Source organism: Struthio camelus, chromosome 9, assembly GCF_040807025.1.
Source record: "Struthio camelus isolate bStrCam1 chromosome 9, bStrCam1.hap1, whole genome shotgun sequence".
Lineage (NCBI taxonomy): Eukaryota > Metazoa > Chordata > Aves > Struthioniformes > Struthionidae > Struthio > Struthio camelus.
Window position 1 is genome coordinate 5,195,053 of NC_090950.1, and position 19,649 is coordinate 5,214,701.

Sequence of the window (19,649 nt, forward strand, 5' to 3'; positions counted from 1 at the left end):
TAAGCAGCTTACATAACTGTGTATTTTCAGCACTAGAGACATAAACACTTCCTCTATCCTGTATAAGGTATTTCTGGATCTGCCGAAATGTTACTGCGTTCTTCCAGGGCTTTGCGTTCTTCTGCTCAGAAATTGCATAAGCCACTGCCATAGAAAATAAGTGATGTTGCATAATGATTCTCATATTCGCTGCAGGATTTGGGTACTACGTGATATTTTCTGTTGGAAAGCAGTCCCCTTCTTTGTGTTGCTAAATTGAGGACCTCGGTTACTGAAATGAGGACAACCTACCAACCACCTACCTTGGGGGGGGGGGAGGGGGGGGAGACAGTAACAAACCAAGGATCACCTTGTGCAGTACCGCTAGAACATTTTTACTGCACAAAATTTGGTTCAACTTTTAATGTCTGTTCGCTGCTTCTGTTTTCCCTCACTCTGGTTGTTTGCACGTATAGAGCTCTGCGCAGATGTGAAACAGAGGTTTCATATACAACGTTGCGATGCCTGAGGGACCACTGGACAGCCCTCACCACAGGCTGACCGATACTATTTCAAAACATTTAACTGGTATAAAAGTAAGACTAAACTCCGATTAGCTTTTCACACTACTGAATTACTACTGGAAGCCGGGTTGGATCAAAATTTAGAAACAACCCTAAGTGACACCCCTCTCTCTCATCTTTCCAGCTGTCTTCATAGCATGAAACAGCTTTTAAGACCCAACCACAGACTTACGCTTTTGCTCTAGTCCTTTCCTCTCTTCGCCCTGCAGAATTCTGCAATTTTTTTTTTAACCTCATTGGAGATTCATGTTATGTTACTAAATAACAATAACAGGTTACAGGAGTTGAATTCAAATATTTTACAACTACAAAAGCCATCCAAATTCAAAGTTCAGTTCACAGACACCTTACAGCTTCCTTAACATTGCCACGTTCAGCCGTTAAAACACACTAGCGCCATCAACAAACCGTACCTTGCCGTTTCCCCAACTTATAAAACTGAAACATCGTATTCCCCCCCAAGGAGTAGTGTAAAGCCTAATTAATGTCTGAAAGATCTTTGAGGATGAAGATCAATATCAAGGTACTATTTTCAGCAATCCAAAGAATGAATCAAAATCTCACTTTAATTCACGTGAGGCATCAGACTGGTCTCAGGTATAATTCACTCACACACTTATTTTTGAAGTAGGTATTAATTATTCAACATTTGCAAAGCTGACATAAAAACTATACCCGTGAATTTCTCATCACTACCAGCTTCATGCTTAGCACCCAGTGTTAAAATAACTGAACAACTCTCCATAAAAGTGCAATAATCACTGGGGTACATGCAATGCATGCATCTGATGCAAAGGGCGGGGGACCACGTGAAACGCAGCTGTAGGTCCCCCAGACGAGGAACGGCGGTAGCACTAAGTTGTACTTAGCAAGCACCATAACACTTCTACAAGAAAAGAGGATTATTCCTTGTTAGAGAAGGCAGCACAATGACTTGCTCGGGAGCCTGTACTAAGCCCGTATTACGGTATACGAGGTTAGACCGTCCGAGAGGCAGGAAGCTATCCTGAGGCCACCAGAGCCTTAAGTGGCGGTGGCACATTTGGGATAGCACCTGCGTGCACCGGCACAGACTGCAGAGCCGTACGAGACCCTTTGAAGGCCCTGTGTAACCTGTGCCATCCATCTCCCCCCAGACTCCTTCCAAAGCACGCCCAGCTCCTCGGTTCACCCCTGCTAGGTAACTTTTGGCTACAAACAACTGCCCATCAGGAGCTGCTGCTTCTTTCCTTGCAACAGCTCTCGTGAGCAACTGCTACAAAAGAAGCAGTGCAAACAATTATAGGTTCACTGGAGGACTATAAACAGCATGCTTTTAACAGAAACATCTGTTTTGCACCCTGGCCTACTCCCAGTCATCGCTAACGCCTTTGAACCCACTCCAACATCCAACTTTTCAGCAGATTTCAGAAACAGGGAAAGAGGACAGAGGTCAAAACGGCCGTTGAGTATTCAGCAGGGTGGGAGTAAATCCGCACAGGGTTTCTGCTTCTAGTCGTCTCTGTATTTCGGCCGCAGCTACCAGCTTGCTACCCAACCCAAAGAAGAATGCATTTTAGGTAAAATATTGACTTTTTTGCAAGCAAACAAAATGTCATAACTGCAGCAGTCTAGGAAAGCCTGCATTTATTACTGACCAGGGCACATTGCTATCCAAACAAGAGCAAAAGGTGCCAATAAGATGGGCCTCTGGAGCCAGGCCTGGCCCAAGCACCAAACTCCAGAGAGCTGCAGCCTCTGGTGCAGGCACAGAGAGGACATTTGCCTCAATTCCCTCGTTTTGATTCAGTTCGGAGCCAGGAAGCTGATAGGAAGTCATACAAGCAGCAGTCTGCCACGTCTTCCTCCAAAGGCAGCCTCTCAAGTGAGGCTTTGCTAAAACGCTCTATGCGTCATGAGGGTGAGGGTCATGCGCTTTCCCTACTGGCTTTAAATCTGTTCCCATGACTGATATAAAACATTCTTTTATATACCAGCTTTATTTAAGGATTCTGCCATTTTGAGAAGTTTGGAAACCTGTTTCACACATCTAAACTGCAGAAAGCCTGCGATGGGTACAGCTCTCTCCAGTCTAAGCACAGGTACCTTCTCGTATTTGCTGTAGAAGAGAAAAAATAAGAAATACTATAAAACCTTCCTTACACTGCCTCCACTTCAAGCAGAACCATATTTTCATAAATACTAATTGTGAAACAGCTTACCTATGAAAGATTTTCAAATAAACCGTTAATCAATATTCTGATCTGCTGGAGATAGGCCACTTATCAACTCTTCAACAGGAGACAAAAGAGAAAGGTTAAAAATGCAAGCAAAAAAACCCCCGTATTTTTAAATATGTTTAGGCAAGCTCATACATATCTGAGAAACGATCAGAGTGCCTGTCATATAATCCGTGCTATAAGTTGTTTGCCAATTCTGGGCAGAGGGGTCAAAAACAAATCCCACCCACCAGTCTGAGCATCGGGCAGCTGGGGGCAGAGACAAATCCAAGTGATACGACCGTTCTAGATCAGTGAATCAGACTGAAGGCCCAAAAGACAAAATATGCTACCAAAGGGCTAATCAGGAATAAAACCGGTGTTAAAGCCCAAATAAAATGAAATAAAATAAAATCAGGATTTGTTTGATTTCCCTAACGGAAGTCTGTCTTACGGAAACAGCAGTTCAAAGCGTTGCGAGACTCTAGAAACACAAACCCACATACGTTTGGGGACGCGACAGAAAACATTAGGAATAAAAAGTAATAAAAAAAACTTTTAAAATACTAACAACTTCAGTCCCCGTACGCTCGGATATCCCAAGATGTCCGTGACTACGCTGCCATTAGTTGCTGTGGAGGGTGCCCCCGCCTGCAAGTCAGAGCAGCCGAACCCCCCCTCTCACTTCACTCACCCGTTTGCTTTCTCTCTCAAACCTTTTCACGTTTTCCCCCCTCCAAATTATCACTCAACACACTTGCCTTCGGTTTCTTCTATTGAAGCAGACTGCTAGTATGTCTGAACACATGGGCCTGAGGTCGTCTCTCTTCAGACCAACTTAAAATGCCCTATTTTTCATTTACTTAACAAGGGAGGCGTTGCTTGGTTAAGCTGTCGCAGTACCCGAACACCCCTCTCCAGCCTCCCCCCAAAAAGGGACAGTCCCACTCATTTCACTGCGAGAAGAATATGACATCATGCTCCATATTCGGGTAAAGCAAAAAAAATGTGACAAATCTTGCCCCAGCGAGCAGTACCGTTAACAGAAACGGTTACTACTGCCGGCTCCCTAACCGGTCAGGGAATAGGGGGCTAAAAATCATGTGTTCAGCACAACAGACAGAGACAGTCAAAACTGCCACCGCCAATAATAAAAGAGCAAATTCCTACCAGGCTGCTAAGAAGAAAAACACTTCTCCTTGTCGTCTCGAGAATCAAGTTAAATTATTCATTATTGTAACACAACAGAAGAATTGATTCATTAGCCCACAAGACAAAAAAAAATTACAATTGCCTAGAAGGCAAAAAAAGCAGTTCTGCCTCTTTAGACTATCTCTAGTAAGTCTTGTGTCATTCCCTGCCTATTCCATAAATATCCAGTCTCCGTTGCCATTGCCTTCCTCTTTAAAAGGGGGACACAAGAAAGACAACGTGCAAAATTGTAACTGAAAAATGTCCATCGCGCTGGCAAGCAAAAAAAGAGGGCAGCTATTATATTTATTTGCCGTGACGGATAAAATTAAGGCTTCACATCTCTCCTCTTGCCTTCTCTCCTTCGTTCCCCCCCCCCACCGTCCCTTCCCATCACAAATGCAACATCCATCTGTCCTTCTCAAATCAATGGCGAAAGGGTAACGCTGACCATTAAACACACACAAACACGCACGCAGCAGGAAAGGCATTTTCCCCTCGTTACTTACAAGCATCCAGAATTTCTATGTGATGCTCCATTTTCTTGTTTTAAAAAGATGGAAGGCAAAAAAAAAAAAAGGGAAAGGGAAAAAAAAAAAAAAAAAGGAAGTGTTGCAAAATAAAAGGAAATTCCACCCACACACCCCTGCAGCCTGCTGCAAAGAAGCAGAGACGCGCGCTGACGTCACGGATTCATGAATGGATGTAAATGTGGCCGCGCGGCGATCCGGCGGCGCTCGCTGCCCGCCGGGAGCCGGGGAGCAGCTGAGCGGTGCCGGCCGCCTCCTGCCCCCAAAAACCCGGGCGCCCACCAGCCCGGTTCCCCCCCCCCTCCTCGCCCCCCACCCCAAAACGCGGGCCCTGCCGGCCCCCCCGCAGCACGTGCGCGACGCGGCGGGGAGAGGACAGCCAAGAAGGAACTGGAGCGGGCCGGTAGGGTGGACCGGCATCAGCGCTGCCCCGGCGGGGGGCGGCAGGCTCCGACGCCTTCGGGGGCATTTCTCTTGCGAGGTTTGTGCCCCTCGGTGCTGCACGAGGAGGGGGGAACAGCGGCGTATCGAATAACGGCCATCTGTTAGGCGAATCAAACGTTACTGGGTGATCGGCAAAAGGAGTTTATTATCGCTCCCGTTTCTGCCGGCACCACAGACCCGGGCTATTATTATTAAAATAACTAAATATAAGCACGCACTGGAAGGAAGCTGCAGGGAGGACAACAGGAGGCTTGTGTTTGGCTAACAATGCACAAGCACCCACAAGAGGGAAAAAAAAAAGAACAAAAATCAAAATAGGGACGCTGACAAAAATCAAGCGTTCAGCTCTCCAACGGTCACAAACGTTCAGAGACCAAATCGGAGGCGGCCCAGTTCCACGCTTGCGGCCGCGCAGGCAGCGGTGGGCCCAAGCAGGCGGTCGCCCCCTCTCGCAGCCCGCCAGCCGCTGTGCAGGAGCCCGGGCCGAGGCGGGGAACCGAGAGATGAGCGTAACCAGGAATTAAGGTCAAGGTTTGAAGTCAAACCTAGGCGGTAAGCTATGCAACTACACCATCTCGGGGTTTAACCAGAGTTAAGCAATTTGGTCTCTGGAATTCCTTCGAAACGCTGGGACCTCCAGGATATTAAGCGCAAGAATTGCCATATTTTTCACTGCCCCTTTTCCTAGCGAGCAGAAAGCAATTAAGCTATTAAAAGGATGTCCCAAAATCTATTCCATGTAGCACATCTTAAGAGAATGCCTGAGACATTCCCATCTTTCCTTATGGAAATTAGATAGTGTCCTGAAATAAACTGGGGCTGGATGTAACAACGGCGTGGATCCGGGTTGGAAAACAGAGGAAGAGCAAATTTTGTGCTACTTAACATCGTGTGAGCCAGCTTTTGCGCAGGGAAGAGAAGGGAAGGACGCAAAACCCTTCCTGAAGCCTAGAAAATCCACTCCTACAGAGACAATACTTACTTAAAATATGGCCGGGGGGGGGGGGGGGGGGGAATAGGTTAGTGTTTGTTAGGACAGTAACTGATTTTTTACACGCCTTTGATATGGGAGCTAGGATCTCAAAGGACAGCCAGAACAGCACAACCTGCCACTTCTTCACTTCTCCAATTCTCTTACACCAAAACACATCATTTGGGAATCACTGGCCTTCTAAGTCTCCCTAGGCTTTTTTTAAAGCATATCTTCGTCTCTTAGCTGTACCACAGTATATTAGACACCGTGACTCCAACCCAAGAACTGATATTATAATGAACATATTAGTATGCTTTGAATCCAACAGCAGCCAAGAGAACTTGAGCTCTTATTTTAGACTTTGGTTTTTAACTCGAGCTTTATAGAGTTGGCCTGGCAAAATGCAAGTTAACACAATTTCTTGTTACCTACTTCCAGGTTCACCTACTGGTGAGAAAATTGAATGAAGAAATATCTATTCCTTAAAGCCAAAAGTCTCAAGAACCAAATCATGACACTTCCACCTAGGCAAGGCAATTCCTACCCGATTGAGTGCTACCGCACGCAGGGCAGAAGGAGGGGCAAAGGCATAGCGAAGACACCTCTTCAATGCGATCACCTCACGTCAAACCCCAAGCTTGAAAAGCACGTGGTTACCTAGTTCGGACCACCTGGTCTGAACTCCTGGCTTTCCTTCCCTTCCAGAGAACAACGCCTGGCTTTTCAGCTGAGCTTATCATCATGTTACAAAACCAACATATTTCTATGGCATCTTCAAAACACACAAAAAAAAGTGGTAAGTTACTTTCTTACCCAGAACCAGATGGGATAAGATCATGAACTAAAAAGAACGAACGATACAAAGCAAGAAGTGGAAGAAAAGGGGACGCATTGCTGAAGAACTAGAAAAAACAGAAAATTAGAAAGGAAAATGATCTTCAGAAGATCAGGGTTAAAATTTTCAAACACAAGGGGTCTGAATTTAATGCAAGATAGCCACCTGAACTCACTATGAAAAAGAAAAAACAATCATTGGCCTAAAATTGATAGCTGCTTACAAGATTATATTGGTAGCCAACAGCAGCATTGGAAAATAGAACAGTTGCAACCATTTACATAGGGTTTTGGTTTTAAAATAACACACATTACATACCACTGAAGCATCAAAAGAGCTAACTTTTTAAAGTTGATCAACATTAGCAAGAAATTATTTTGCTCCTCTCATTCAGACAAAAACCATCAGCCAAACTAGGTAATTCTTCATGAAAATGCCAAATACGATTCTACGGTTGAGTTTAGTTCAGCAGTAAAGTGAAGACAGAAATTAAAGACAGACATGAACAACAAATTAAAGAACAGCAGCAGCGTTACGGTATAAAAACCAGAAGATTCATAAGGGAAGATACGAGAGCTAGTGACAAGTTCAAGGACTGCATGATTTCTAAAAGGATGGAAGAGTAATATATACTATAACCAAGTAACTAGACCATTAGGAGACATAGCAGGCAAAACTAGTAATCATGGTACAAAAGGAAAGACAGAAGTAGTCAACAAATGTCTGTTCCCCATATTTGAAAGACAGAGAATAATTAAGTACTTTGGAGCCAATTAGCAATTAATAAGAATGTTATACAGCATCTGCTAGGCATAAAGTTTCAAGTTGGCATGTACTATTAATTTGAGCCCAGTCCTAAAATAATCATTTAATAAGTTTTTCGACCCAGTGACCTTCAATTTTAATAAACTGGAAAACTACTGAAACTGCAGAAGACTGAGGATAACATTATGCCAATATTCAGGAAATAGCATAAGCTTCCTATTTATAGGCCTGGCATCTTTACACTGATCTTGGGCCAAAATCCTAATACAAACTTTGACTGAAAAGTACGGGCTTTTAGTCTGCTGCAGAAGGGCTGTTCATCCCAGCGTCTTGGCCAGTAGCAGACACAGGGAAGTGCATAAGAACAAAGCAAATTTCTAACTTCTGTGGTGCTTTCTACTATAAGAGTTGAAAATCTGAAGAGAGATGAAAGTGATTGAAAGGGTAATTTCATGACAGCATGTCCATGAGGCTATTTATGAAACCACTGCACACTTTTGGAGGTCCAAGAGGGTCTCCACTGCAAAAACCTTCTACATGAAGAAATAAATAGGTAAAATGAAGGAGCAAAAAAATAATTCTCTAGTAGAAGGAAACTGAGGTAATTTGCATAGGTAAGACGGCTAGAGAGACATTTCATCCTGAAGTTCTAAAATCTGGGAAGTCCTCAATTCACTTTTTCAAACCCGTAGGCATGCAATCCTCTTTTGAATGCCCTGCTCTTCAGTGGTGGGTGACAGGAAGGAAGGAGGTCATACTTAAAGCATCAGAAGATCTCAGCAACCTTCAGGTTTTTAAACCAGACTCTCCCCAGATCTGAGATTTTGAGAAGTCCCGCTTGCAAAGGCAGGTAAACGGAAGTGGAACTTGACAGGGCTAGAGCCAAGAGCCAGGGTCCAGAAGGCCACAATGAGAGCACCAAAGCGGAGGCGTGATCCCAGTCTTACTTCCCTGCGGAAGTCCTGCAGAACCAAACAACTGGCTCTTCTAGAAAGTTTACATTTCTTTCAAAAACCAGCTTACCCCTCAGCAGTCCTCTGCATGACCTGGGACTTCTTCAAAGAACCTGGTATCCATAGTGAATGCAAGTCTTCCGTGAACCTAAGAGCTTCATCAACCAAGGAGCATGCAGAAACACAATTCCATCTGAAATCACCACCTAGAGTGACCCCAAAGGAAAAAAAGACTGGAGAACAGAGAAAAATCCCTAAGGCGGGACATGGGCAAAGTCACACGAACAGGCCTTCCCAGCAAGCTGTGATTTGAGTTGGCGGCCCTAAATTACAAGCTCTGTTTAGTAAAGGAGTCTGTTTATAACAGGACTACCACAGTGATCGCAGTCATTGAGCGCCTCCCTTTTCCTTGTGGGGGCTGCTGAACCACCATGGCCCCCAGCTCATACCACCACTGCACAGTCTTTAAATATAGGTGCTACCAGGTTCTGTTACAGATGCGAGGCTTCTCAAAGCAAAACCATCTTTTATACAGTTACTACCTGGTCTTTAGATCAAGCACGTTCTGCAAAGTATGATTGTAGGAGTACGTAGGAGTATATAAAGACATGCTTTAGCCTTGTACTGCCTTTAGCAACACTCTAGGAATGAAAAAGAAACAAAAAAAATAAAAAAAGGAATAAAAGACAACGAAGACACAAAAAGCATTACGTTTTCCTCTTTGAGCCTGAGGCTGGCAAGAATGCTTATTAAAGGACTCTCCGGGTGGCTGTTCCAGTGAGCCTGCTCTTTCCAGATGAGCCTTGCCTTTCAGGTCCTGAACATGATAAAAGTCTGTGTAGCTTTAGCAGAAAGCCATACCACTACTTATCAGGAGCACGCGCTAATGGAGCCTGGGGGAAACATGAGGCTGGGAAATTCAAAACACTACCCCCTGCTGATTTTTCTCTTCCTGGAGGAAGAGGGCCCAGTACCCCAGGCAACAACTGCAGCAGGAAAGAAAATACGGCCACATGAGCAAGAATACCACCTGTTTCACTGCTGTCCTAAACAGCAGCTTCAGCAGCAGCAGATCAGCATTCTTCCTAGATTTACGGTTGTCTTGGCCAGCTGGCAAGAAGCACAGAGCAGACACATGAAGCACAACACACACCTAGACATCACCCTTCTTGTGGCGGGTGAAGCCATTGAGGTCTTTCTCCTTGGGGGAATTCACTGCCACCTGAAACCACGTGGATTCAGACCACATCCTTTCCCTTGGTCAGGGGCCCTATGTAAGGGCACTCGCATTTAACTCTCTCCAAGCTGCCCATCTGCTTGTACATAATCTGTAGGAATTCCATCACCTTAAAACCTCTATCCCTTTATCATGTGGTTGAAAGCAATCAACAGGTTGGAAAGTTATCTAAGAGGGGATGAACAAGAACTCGATCGAAATCCAGATTGTCAGGAGTAGAGTAACACAAGGAAAGAGAAGAAAATGCATTCATCTTCTATTTTTTTTCCCCTTGAAGTCATTTGCAAAAACCTTTAGCAGAGAACCTCTGAGAAACAAAAGAGCTATGTGTTCAGGGAAAACAGCCATCAAATAATGTTCCTCCAAGAAAACATTCCAAAATAAAGTCTTCCATATCAATAATTAGTGCTAACAGAACTGCCAGCCATGAGAAATATTGCAAAAGGTTCCTGTAATGCTGACCCAGCTTCCCACAGCAGATGCAGTCACCTTTCCTCTCCCTGGCTAGGAGCCTGCAAAACACTGCTAGAAAGAAATGGGAGACTATGACAACGAACCCTCGCTATTAACGCTAGCTGGAAAGGAAAGTACTGTGATTTATGTTATTCCTACAAAAAGGCATTGATCTGCCCATGCATAAGTGAGAAACTGTTGGGGAGAATTAGTGAAACTGGAAAAATGATTCAAAAATGGGGTACAATTCCACAAGGGCAAAGGGGAAGTTCTGTTCAGAGGTAAAAATCATCAAATGCACAAATACAAGAAGAACTGGCCAAGCAGTTGTAGCGTGGACACAGATTTGGCAGTAGTGAAGATCACAACCTGAATACAAGCTGTCATAAACAAGGCAACTTTTACCCACAGACAGGAGAACAAGTATGGGAGAGCAGAAGTAACCCTCCTAGTCTTCCCAGTTTTGGTAAGGCCTTAGCTGGACGTGCAAGTCCATTTTCTGGAGTGCAATAAGTCAAGAAAGATTATCCGTGGCAGAACTACAAGAAAAGCCAAAGGGTTAATATGAGCTACAAGGGAACTAATAGAGCTGCTCAGTCTGAAAATGTAAAAAGAAAAGATAATGTTGAGAAGGAGATACAATAAGGGTCCTTAAACATAGAAAAGGTTTCTGCAAAGAAAAAGAAAACCTATCCTTCACCTCCATGGCGAATAGAAGGAGTCATGGACTTAAATCGCAACAAGAGAAGTTTACTTAAGCCAGTAGAAGAAATCTTCTAAAAGGTAAATACAGTGAAGCACTAGAGCCTAAGGAAGTTATGTTGCCTCATATATCAGATAGAAGAAAAAACACTCCCCCCAAGAATTGCCTAGCAATTGCTATGACACTTTGAGGCAGAGGGTCAAGATGATCTTTTGGAACCTTTCAGCTCTTTTTTTCTGTGCAGATACTGAAGAACTGAAAGCTTTGCAGCAAGACCACAAGTTTAAAAATTAATCTGATCTTTTGCAGTACGAGGTCTCGCTGGATTAAACCTTTCTACCCATGCTACTGCTGTGCAACCTCTTTGAGGAATAGGATTCAGCTACAAGAAGTGTTGAAAGCCCACTGAGAAGTCAAGCATTTAGAAAGCAGAAGCCGTCGGAATAAGGCACTATTTTTAGAATTTTAACAGTTCTCTATATTGCTGTGATACAGTTTCTTCGAAAACAGTGGATTAGGCCTACGTAATGTTCTTAAGAGAAATAAATCCTGCTCGGTATCTTCCTCTCAGACTCTGCTAAGTCTAGCACCAATCACAAAGTTGCCTCTTCTTTAGAGCTCAGTGCTTCTCTTTGATTCTCTTTCCCCAAAGACATTTCTTCTTTTCCACTGCTGCTAAATGGAGGTCCTAGGACTCAATCCTCCCAGTTTGTCTAAGGAACCATGACACAGAACTATACATTTTTGAAGGGTAATGACAGCACTTTAAACAGCTACAGTCATTACATTTAATGGAATTTTGATTCAGAATATTCAGATTAAGACTGTTAAATCTGTTAGCAGCAGTGATCTTGCTTCTTGTTTAAGCACTATGCTGGACAACTGCAATATCACGTGGAAAGCAGTCCCAAGCAGGACTTTCTCAGATGCTGCACGGTGCTTTGAATATTTGGTTTTCAAATTAAGTCCTAGAGCTGTCCTTAAAGAATAGCCAGAAATCAAATGGCATTCACCAAGGGGGCACAGAATAGCTGGCCAATGTCCTAATACTCCAGCTGAACCCAACCACCCATTTTGTATTGCACGGGATTGTGCCTATCCGGAGGAAATAATGATGGCTTGTATTTAGCAGCATGGTGCTTAAGAGAGAAAGAATGACAGCCATGTTCAAATACATGTTAGCTATAGCAGTAACCTAGGACCTCCTAGGACAATTCTTTCATAAAAGCATATGAAACCTACAGTTCTACACAAGGAGAAGCAGCGTGAAAACAGGTGCCTACACTTTCCCTTCAAGCTGAGAGATGTGAGCATGCTCCAACTCCAATTTCCCATTTAGTGGTCAGACAAGGTTTGCTGAAAGCGCATGTATCCTTTTCATAAAGGTACAACACACTACAGGAGAAAAAAGACAGGCTGCATGATTAGAAGCTTGCCTGGTTCACTTGATCCCCAAATGACAATCTACTAAAGATCATAAACCCCCCTTACAAGCAGTGCTTCTGTGTCCTCAAGCCACCTCTATTACAAGACTTGCTACGTATTTAGCGCTCCAGAGTGCCTTGTCTATTAACTGAAAAGATGAGATAAATAAAAAGGAGAAGCAAACTTGATGAAGCAGCTGATGAATTGTCATTGATGAAGCAAGGACAGGGTAGTTCATGCAACTAATTACTTTCATTGAGATGATACCAGTTCAAATCAAAGGAGAATTTAATTCCTCAGCAAAATACTTCACCTTAATTACCATCCATAATATGAAAGCTAGGCTAGAATCTAAATATACAGCTGCTCTGCTGCTAAGGCACCCAGCCACTCCTAATAGGACAGGTGAAAACAGAGCTTTTGTATTAAGAAACAAATCCCAAAACGTAACTCTCTCTTGCCTTTCTGCAATCCTACAAACTGGGGGCTCAGTAACCTCACAAAACTTACTATCTGTAGCTTTCTCTGCATGAAGTATATTCTTATGAAGAAGATCATACAAACCTAAAGAAAAAGGACAAAATCATTTTCCATCCCCTTGCAAGAAGCAACTAAAAGTCTTCCTGCATTCTGCACATACCTATTCTCTACCTGAAGAAAACGCTTTAGGTAATTGTACAAATAGAGACGGGCAAGTGATTTTTCAGCTAGCTTCTGCACAGAAAACAAAAAACAGAAGGAAACTTTCAGGAAAACACTCCTCTAAACTTAACGTCCAGAAGATTACAAAGTGATACAATTTGCTCCTTTTCACAGTTCTTTGCATAGATACATGCATGCAATGCAGAATGTCAGACAGTAAAAGTAAAATACCGTGAAAATATTTTTTACTAATGCAACTTCTCAGAAATTAGTAATCGTATGCGCTTTCACAAACAGTTTAAGCTGACCAGTGGAAGCCTAACAGCAAAAGTATATTCTTGACACTAATTACAAAAGCAAAAGATAAAGTAGTCCGAAAACCACATACACAAATATATATCAAGCATCGCCCACTGTAAAAGCGAATATCAGTTCTTTCTGAGGGCTTACATAGCAACAAAGCAGTGTTTGGTGAATTACAAGTATTACCATTTTCCTTTATAGAACATAAACCAGGTACGGTTAAGCTAAAAAATTGCAGAGGTGACACATTCAACGCATGACATTCTTAGGAATAGCAACACCCAAAATACATTAAGCAGCCTGCTACCATCGAAGGCAAAACGCATTACCAAAAGCGTCACAAGCTCACACATATACATTAGGAGATTAGAGAACACGAGACACAAAGAAAGAAACTCCCTGCCATTTATTTCAAACCTCAGAAGTGAAAGCAGATTATATAATGATTCTCTTTGCAGACAGAGAGCAAGAAAAATAAGCTTGAAGACTAAAGGAACTATCCGGCCATTTAGTCTAACCCCTCGCACAATACAGAAGAAAGAATTATTGCAGGATCTGCAGCATCAAGCGTAACTTGTGCTAGAAATGCACCATTTTTAATAGGAAGACAGGCAGGCTGAATTTCAAAGCTCAAAGTAACAGTAACATACGAAATTAAAAGGTCGCACTGCTGTCATCTTTAAAGCTTCCAACACTATGTCCCAAGTGATCTCTTTATTGCGTCCAAAGGTGTTCTTGCATGGTTGGCCGCTCCTCAGAAAATGAAACTGTAATCAGTCCGGTATCAACAGACAGGATCGACACATCTGAGACGGGGCTCCTCGTGAGCCAGAGCTCTCAGGCAAATAGGCAAGACCTTTGCCTTACAGGGAGCTCCCTGAAGGCACGCAGAAGGCTTTCTAACTCAGAAAACACTGATGTCCTGAGAACTAGGACGCTATTTAAATAGAGGAAACTCAGAGAGACCAAGTCAGTCAGACTGGAGCAGGACGCCTCCGCATTGCCTACGGCACCAAACAGCAGACCCAGAACCAGCAACAAGAGAGCCAGCAAATCCAAATACCCATGGCAGAGGGGTTAGCTCCAGTAGTAAAGTTTGACACTACTTAGGATTTTATAAAAGATGAATAGTTTGCCTGAGAACAAACATATTGCTAAAGACAGATAGCTCTGATGTTATTTACTTTGTAACATGCTCGACATTTCAAAATGAAATGCTGTTCTCTTGTGTTGGCTGGAGCTTCACCGGTATCTCTACTCAGTTGAAAGTGGCCTGGGAGTCCTGTGACGAAATCTGCATTCTCCAAAAGGCAGCCAGTTACCAGAGTTAAGTACAACAAAAGGGTAGTTAAAGTAATGGAAAATTAATATATCAAAGTTGTCCCCTCACAACATCAATAAATCTGAATCAATAGATTCAAATGCTTTCAGATGTCAAGTTATATTTGAAAAATCTGAACACTGTCAGACTAAATTCAACTCATGGTCTATGCAAACAACCCTTTAGCACTTGTCCCTATCTACTCACGCAGGAATTGCACCCCCTTCAGGCGTCCTGCAACCAAGCTACTGCAAGTGAGCAAGTTCAGCCATGAAACGGGTATGAACACTATATAAATCAACAGGTAAACTTACCTGCCGGTAAAAAGGAAAAGTATATCTAAAATTTAACGACAACTGCAGGAGTGCGTGCTTTATGGTTTCATGTCTCTTCAAGCTTCTACGGTTAAAACACAAACAGTTGCTGATACCTGCTCATTTTGCCAGATGCACTGAAAGCCCATGTCCTCTTGGCTTACTGCACATATGCCTCCTCTTCAAGTGAGATAAATCAAGCTGCTCTCTGAAGTTGTACCACGAGTAATGTTTAAGAGAGTCCAGCACTGACTTCTTCTCTCTAGAAAGAAGAGTAATGAGAAAACTCAGAATCCTATTAAACAAAAATATACTTGAATAAATGTCCCTAAGATCCCTCTGAAACATAACAGCAAGAAAACCTAATCCCAGAAGGACCACTTTAGGCGTGAACCATGCAGACAAATGATTACCAGTGCATCCCATCAGCACATCCCGATGTTACATGCACACTTTTAAATGCAATGAAAAACACACAAAATTATCTATGCACTTTTGAAAGGAAATATGGAAGCTGGGAGTAGAAAAAGACCTCTTGGCTCATTTAGCACATCCTTTCTTAGCACAGGCATATATACTCCTAAAAAAAAAAAAAACAGTACAAGGATTTAATCAAAAGTAAGCAAGCAGCTCCAGTAAGAGAGCTTATAGCTTTCCATATTTAAAAGTATGTTATTTCTAAAATCTAATCCAGGATGGTGTATTGCAAGAAAATCTATAAATGACCTTTTTCCCTTAGTTTTATTCCTACACTCCACATTATTTCTTTTTATTTTTAGCAAGCATTAGTAAATGTATAAAAGGCATTACGCTCCTCCAACACACCCATAACTCGCAATACCTCTTGCTATTAAATTCCTCGCAATTTCCTCGCAATTTGCTCGCAAATTCCTCTTGCTATCAAACATACAAGCGTTATATGAGCCTTCCAGTCTGGAGCCTACTGCATCTTCTTCCCACCCCGCACCACAGAATCTAAAAGGCTGCAAGACTTATCCCAATTATTTATAAAACTAAAAAGAATATTTCCATAACATTTTCAAGTTACACAAATGACTGACGCTCCCCTGCAACGCAAAGACTGAACTAGTTGGTCTTAAGGAGGTAATTGCTCTATCTGCAAATGTTTCCTTATACCCGTAGATCGTCACAGACAACACAACTACTAAAGCGTTGAAAAAGCGGACTCAGTAATACCAAAACAATTGTCCTCCCAGAATTAAGAGGCTTTAGAAAACAAAAGGCAGTTGGTTATCACCTTGCAAAACCATAGGCACCATCTGCTTCTTTTTATGCACCACACACAATTCAGCCACTACCAAGACTGCTCCCAAAGTCTGTCAAGTCCAGCATGCTCCTAACCTTCTGTAGAAGTAGGAGTAAGCATCATGTATTCTCCCCCCACGTCAAAACTGCATATTTGGATTTAACCCACGATTGACTTTAGTATTATTTCAGAAGTTCTCTAGGAAACATGATAATTGGAGATTTATAACAATCCTTAGCAAGAAAAAAAAAAAAAAAGGTGCCACCAGCAGTCTTAGATAAGGGATAGCAATAAATAAAAAGCCATTGAAACAGCAGCACGGACTGTCGGTTTTCTTGGTTTCCCTCAAAAGCAATAAGCATTCAACGTACACGCTCTTCACAATCTTTTCTGGTAGGTGATGTGCTCTTCCGGGAGATTTAGTTACTAGCAGTCACATTCTGAAACAGCAGCTTTCGATGACAACACCAAAAATAATTCCCCAAAAGCAGGTCGTGAGTTTGTCATCATGAGTACGCACACTACATAGCAAATAAACAATTGCAGTCTGTTACTGGAAACAAACCTGAAAATCTTGTATTTGAGAAAAAATAGTTAAAAGTTTTGGAAATCAAACAATTTCAGTGGAACATGCCTTAGAAACTACTGACCACTACATAGCATGGAAGTCCTGCAGCACACGTTCGCAGCCGATACCTCAACTCAACAAGCATTTGCCGACAGCAGCGTAAATTCTGCAAGCCTCTTTCAGTTCAGTTGCGTTAGTTCTTGCCTTATCTTCCCTAATTTGACATAAAGCAGCGAGTATAACAGGAAAGGCAATCCCACATTCCCAACAAGGAGGCTCGCGAAGTCAAGGTTAGGCTATATTCAGAGGCTGTATTTGCTCTATCAAAGGGAGAGCGACGACACAGCAACGTTCTTGCATGAGAAAGTCCCCATCTGCAACCACTGTAGCCCTGTGTTAGTCTTTCAGTCACAGGATAATTTCCAGTGCAAGCACAGTCAATACAGCAATACCGGCAACAACGGACGCACAAATGCAGTATATCTGTTCAACCGTTTACATCCTTCCATCATCGGCAGCAGCAGAAGATAATCCTCCCAGTGCACTGAAACCTCTTGCCGCAGCTGCGCTCTCACGCTGCACCATTTGAGCAAATGGCATTGGGGGACTTCTCCCATTTCGCTCAGCAGTTTGCAGAGAAAAATAAAACCCCCAAATCAGAGAAGAGCCAGCGAAGCTCTGCTGTACACCACCTCCAGGCAAAACTACTGGCCGTGAACGTGAGCATTGCTCTGGCAGAATCTGGGGCACACGCAGTTTTGCTATGGAAGCGGCCCAAGACCATTTAAGCCAGCCGGCATCTCGCTGGCACCAGCACACCGGCCCCGCGGTCAAGTCCCAAGAGCAGCATGGACACACGGGACAAACAAAATGAGCGAGCATCCAAATGCTCACTTCCATTGAATGGCATCCAAATTCAAAGTGCAAACACTTGACCGCTCCAACGCAGATGAGCGCACGTACACCCTGTTACAGACCGTGTCAAACACCTAGCAAAAAAACCTAGAAATAGGGAAAATACTATACGGTACATAAGTTATTTCACTAATTGCCACATGATTAGTGCATACCACCGTGGCAGAGAACAATGCTCATTAAGCAGTGGAAGAGTCAGAGGTGTGGAAGGCTGCTTTAAGAATTTCTGAAATTGAAAATCCGAACACCAGAGTAAATCTACACGTGCCATGGGTCATATGTGTCTACATAGTGTCATGTTTTAACAGGCTTATTGGGTGAATTTTAGAGTTCATACTTATTTTATGTTCAAAAATGTATGTTTGCCATTATTTACAAGAAACTTCTTTGGTGGTTCTGTTATTAAGTCAATAAACAAAAACCAGAAAAACAGTGATCACGACTTCTATGTCTGTTTTAAGACAGGACAAGTGTGCACATATATATTACATTAAGACAGGACAAGTGTGCACATATATATTACATTAATATATATATTTAGATCTATATGTATATACCACACACCCTCAAGTTCATTTTCTTTGGCAAAAAAAGTACGCTATAAGATACTAAGCAAATGAAACAATAAAGACTTGAGAGAATCAAAAAACATTACAAGGGAGAGACTGGCGTTGAACTCGCTGTAGTTCTAAACACAAATAATTCACATACATAGAAAACAACACACTAGATGGAAGAGATGCTCTTAAAAACCATGCAACTGCAGATGCCCAAAGTTGGCAGCATGCCACTGAAATAAATTACTGAATTTCATATGAAAAAAACACAGGACAGAGTTTAAAATATCTTTTCATAGCTGGTAAGATAGATAAGAACTGCCAGTACCCGAGATGAGAAGAGATTTCTGGGGCCTAAGCACTTTTACCAGCTGATCAGCTTAGCCACTTGCATTTACCGTGGTCTTTTATAGCCTTCCAGGTTGCCTTCTGGTTCAACGTGAAAGATTTTATGCATATATATGCCAGTATGCAAACAGCACTCTCTCTCATGGATTTAAACTCTTAAAAACACATAAATCCACTTATCCCCTTGATAAAAACTGTTAAAATAGAACAAATACAAAAACAAGAGTATGCAACGCGTAAAAAAAAAAAAAATCACACAAACTGCAAATAGTCACAAAACAACTGGTGACTGGATCCCCTTTAAAAAAACATCTTAGCTATCATGGACCCAAGGAATTCCTTCAGTCTAGTGTTTCTCCTAACAAAATACCAGCAGAATCTGGAATATTTGAATTCAAATGCTATCCCCTGCAGATGTATTTTGTTTAAAGAACTGAACAAACAGAACATTATTTGTTTTGAAATTTCCTTACTCGTGGTGAAAGCCTGGCTGTACTGAAATCAATGGGACCGTCCGCATTGTTGTCAGCGGAGCTCGGATTTCGTTTCCTGCGTCCAACTTCAGATCTTGAGGATGCTGCTCAACGCTGTAACATGGTTCTGCATTCATGTGATCGCATCTAGTTCAAAACACTTTGTGCAAAATAAATACTTACGGGGAAGACTGCACAAATGGCATGACACCAGCAGCTGCAGTTGATTTCTTCGGAGAGGAAACTTTGTCCCCAGGCCGGCGGCTCTGCCGCCCAGCTTAATACACCATTTTTGTACCCAGGCTGCGAAGCCTCCTATCCCAACTCAGCAAGGTGGGAGCGTTTGTTGTCTTAACTGTTGGCCGATAACAGCTTATCAGCAAGTTTTCAAAGGTTGGACTCGACATATTTGCATTGCAAAAGCACAAAGGGAAAGTTTTGAATTGGCATTCTCCCTCCTGCTAGGCAGGGGCCCCACAGGCCATAACAAGCCTCATACCCCCAACACCTGCAGCCCAAGAAAGGAAACCCAAAAAACTCTGGTGAAAAGAAGTCATGGCTTCAGAAGCCAGGGAAAACTGCTTTCCTTCACAGGAGCTTGCTTTGCCTGCTGCATTCCCACTGCCAGCCGCACAAGGTGGAAAGACTAACCCAAATTCCTTAAGGCTGAT

General features: G+C 42.8%; 1 protein-coding gene across 7 annotated transcripts in view; it reads right to left on the reverse strand.

Annotated features, from left to right (window-relative positions):
• MAP3K13 (mitogen-activated protein kinase kinase kinase 13) overlaps positions 1-19,649 on the reverse strand; it is an 82,604-nt gene that overhangs the window by 36,878 nt on the left and 26,077 nt on the right. For 6 of the 7 annotated variants that reach the window (XM_068953761.1, XM_068953762.1, XM_068953764.1 and 3 more), the window contains one exon: positions 14,967-15,112. The gene's annotated coding sequence lies outside the window, so the exon portion shown is untranslated. Of the gene's footprint in view, positions 1-4,461; positions 4,532-14,966; positions 15,113-19,649 lie in introns of those variants that run through there. The other variant, XM_009690489.2, reaches the window with a different exon arrangement.